At 35.7% G+C, this 4,268-nt stretch overlaps 1 pseudogene; it reads left to right on the forward strand.

Moving 5' to 3' along the window:
- Positions 1-3,402: 3,402 nt before the first annotated feature.
- On the forward strand, positions 3,403-3,521 carry LOC112480725 (annotated as a pseudogene).
- The last annotated feature ends 747 nt before the right edge of the window (positions 3,522-4,268 follow it).

Genomic DNA, 4,268 nt, shown 5'->3' on the forward strand with positions numbered 1-4,268 from the left:
AATGGGATCTGTTTGGAATATACATATTGAAGTATCACCAGAGATAACAATTTTGATTAGTATCAGATTTACAACTTAATGTGTCTGACTGAACTCCAATGAAGTTACTCATAAAATCAAACTCCTTAATTCTCCTTTGTTTTCCCATTCTTATTGCTTTGATTTGGCTCATTGTCATCTCTCATCTAAACTATTAAAATAATTTCCTAACTGGTTTCCTTGAAACAAGTGTCTCCTAAGTGCATATCCCTGTCCACATAACAAACTAACCTTTTTAAAATCCAAATTTGATTATGTTTTTCTCTCAATTAAAGACTAGATAGCTAGTTTGCTATAAGGAAGATCCCCAAACTCCTTAGCAGGGCACACACATGACCCACTAACCCTTCTAGCCAAACCCGTACATTTCACAAACACACCTCTTTAACCACACGAAACTCTTACCCATTCCCCACACAGACTATTTAGCTTCTCCTCCATGCCTTTTCCCCAATTATGCTCTTTTTGCAAACACTAACCCATTTTTCAAAACCCAATCAGATTTTACCTCCTCTAGAATCTTTCATCACTTCTCAAAGTGAATTCACTTTTTTCCTCTGTTCGTTGTGTTTTCATGGCCCTTCATAGCATATTGTATTGTGTAGTACCTATTTACATCTCTGTTTTTCATAAATTTGAGTTCCTTAAAAGAAGGATACTTTGGGTACCTTTGGCGCTATCTATAAGACCTAGAAAGTATTTGGATTATTAGCTGGCATTTGGTAGCTATTTGTGACATGAGTGAATGATAGGCTAAAATACGAATTTAGATAATCATACTAAAAAGTAAAACAGCAGAAAGTTGGAAGGTTTTCATTGGACTGTTTGTTTACTTTCTTTCCTAAGGTTACTTATTGAATCAGAGAAGTGAGAACCAAATGATCATGGGGTAGAATAACAAGGCATAAAGGTCAGCTCTATCACAAAAATATGTCTCATAAGAGATCTAAAAAATGTACACTAATAAATGAGATGTGCTCTCATTTATAATTCTGGAGCTATATTGTATATCATTTATCACTGAGCCAGCATTATCATTTTTAAGCCTTTTGACAACATACACATTTTATTTTAGATTAAAGATAAAGGACATCTTAGTATCATCACTCACATAGTAAAATCATCTCCTAGAATGGGCTACTTTAAGAAAGATTTCTGCAATGATTCACTTTGTATGTCTCATATTGATCCATGCTAGCTCAAACAGAGTATCATATTTTCTGACCTTATCTCTCAGTTATAAGAATGTATTAAGTCAGAGATCTCCAGAGAAACTGAATATGTATACAGAGAGAGAGAGAGAGAGAGAGAGAGAGAGAGAGAGAGAGATATTAGAAATATTGGCTCATGTGATTATAGAGGCTGAAGAGTCCCAAGACCTGCATTCTGAAAGACTAAGAACCAAGAAACCCAATGGTATAAGTTCCAGTCAAAGTGTAAAGACAGGAGATTTATATGCCAACTCTAACACAGTCAAGCAGGAGGAGTTTCCTCTTACTTGTGGTAGGGTTAGACTTTTGTATTTTTAAGGCATGCAACTGGTTGGATGAGGCCCACCCACATAGGGCAATCAACTTTAGTCAGTGTACTGATTTTAATGTTAATCTCCTCCAGAAACACCCTCATAGATATAAACACCCTCACCCAGAATAATGTTTGACTAAATGTCTGGGCACTTCTTGGCCCAGTCAAGTTAACACATAAAATAAACCATCACAAGTCTACCTCCTCTCAAGCTAACATCCATATGCATCTCCTTAAACCAAATAACAAAGTTATAATTCCACCTGACCTAATACAACTAACTATACCATGTACTATCCCCACCTCCAGAAGAAAAGGTAAATCCTTGAGTGATATTTCTTCTCCTTGATATCTTATAACTTAAAGTAGTATAACCTTAACAATACTTAAATACTATGAGTCAACACAAGAAAAATCCAAACCTGTAGAGAATTTTTATAAGCATGTTTTTGAGCCAAACTGATGACAATTGCCAGGAGGCAAGTGCTCCCAAGAACATCAATTTGCAGTTTTCTTTATACATTTGAAATTAAGGAGGGAACGTAAGGAAGATTACATAAAGGTGAGAAAAAGCAAAGTCGGGAATGGATTACAGGATAGTTAACAAAATTATTGCTTTTTTGAGGGTGGTTATGCTTCCAAGGGATCTTAAAAAGAGGCATTTCAAAGGTATGTTAACCTACAAGCACAACGGACTTTTCTTCATAATTTAGAGACTTGTAGTTTGAAGGCAATAAACCCATCCTGGTGGCTTTTACCTTGTCTCCATCCTACTTCTCATCTTCAATATACCACTAATGGGAATCATATCTTTTCCTCGTCCAGTTTAATTCCATCAACATCCAGTAGAATCCAAGACAAAAATTAAACACTGCTCTTTCCTGTACTTTTAAATTAAACTAAAAAGAAGCTACCACCAAATTGGTGGTTTTTCCTGGCGACTATAGGCAATACCTCTTAGATTTGACAGTGGTGCAATTTTAAGGCCTTTTCACTCAGCCTTAGAAAGAGCACTGAGTAACTTCAGTTTCTCCTGTTTCCTATGCTGATATCCTTTCCTAAGTTATATTATATTTCCTATGTTAGCCAGTTATACTTTAGAACAGCTGTCCCCAACCTTTTTTGTACCAGGGACCGGTGCTCCTATGAGAATCTAATGCCTGATAATCTGAAGTGAAGCTGAGTCATTGATGCTAGCTCTGGGGAGCGGTTTCATATACAGATGAAGCTTCTCTTGCCCACCACTCACCTCTTGCTGTGCAGCCTGGTTCCTAATAGGCCATGGACTAGTACCGGTCTGTGGCCCGGGGGTTGGGGACCCCTGCTTTAGAACACTGCTATACTCAAAATGTTGTCAAACTTTTAATAAGTCTTCCCAAAGTGGTCCATCCATCTATAAACCCATCCAATCTTCACTATTTAATGATAAAAGTCAATGGCATTTTTCACAAAAATAGAAAAAAATCCTAAAATTCATAAGAAATCACAAAGGACCTCAAGTTGTCAAAGCAATCTTGAAAACAAAGGACAAAACTGGAAGTATCACACTTATGGCTTCAAAGCATATTATAAAACTATAGTAAGTAAATAATATGGCACTGGCATAAAAACAGACACTTAGGCCAGTGGAAAAAAAACAGAAAGCCTAGAAAGAAACCCATGCATATGTGGTCAACTAACCTATGACAAAGATGCCAAGAATACACAGTGAAGAACGGATAGTCTTCAATAAATGGTGTTAGGAAAGCTGGATATCTACATGCAAGAGAATGAAATTGGGCCCTTATCTCACACAGTGTATACAAAAATAAACTCAAAATGGGTTAAAAACTTAAACATGTCTACAGCCATGCTACTCTGAACATGCCTGATCCCATCTGATCTCAGAAGCTAAGCAGGATCAGGCCTGGTTAGTAATTGGATGGGAGACCACCTAGGAAGACCAGATGCTGTAGGTGTAAAAAACAAAAACAAAAACAACAGCAACAAAAAAACAACTTAAAACATAAGACTTGAAACCATAAGATTTTTAAAACAAAAAAAAATAAGAAAAATCTCCTCGACATTGGTCTTGTCGATGATTTTTTGGATATAATACCAAAAGCATAGGCAACTAAAGCAAAAATAAACAAGTGAGACTACATCAAACTAAAATAGTTTATGCACAGCAAAGGAAACAATCAACAAAATGAAAAAGCAACCTATGAAATGAGAGAAAATGTTTATAAACCATATATCTATTAAGTGATTAATATTCAAAATATATAAGGAATTCTTATAACTCAATAGCAAAAGAACGAGTAAACTGTTTAAAACATGGGCAAAGGATCTGAATAGACATTTTTTCAAAGAAAACTTACCAACGGCCAACAAGTACTTGAAAAGGTTCTCAACATTCCTAATCATTAGGTAAATGCAAATCAAAATTACAAAAAGATATCAGCTCACTCTTGTTAGGATGGCTATTATCAAAAAACTAGTGATAATTGTTGACAAGGGTGTGGTGAAAAAGGAACCCTTTTACACTATTGGTGACAATGTAAATTGGTACAGCCATTATGGAAAACAGCACAGAGGTGGAAAACAGCACAGAGGTTATTCAAAAAAATTAACAACAGAGCTACTCTATAATTCCGCTGTCTCACTAGTGGGTATATTTCAAAAAAAATGAACTCAAAGAGATATCTACCTTGTCATGTTCATTA

This window comes from Pteropus alecto, unplaced genomic scaffold (assembly GCF_000325575.1).
Source record: "Pteropus alecto unplaced genomic scaffold, ASM32557v1 scaffold20, whole genome shotgun sequence".
Taxonomy (NCBI): Eukaryota; Metazoa; Chordata; class Mammalia; order Chiroptera; family Pteropodidae; genus Pteropus; species Pteropus alecto.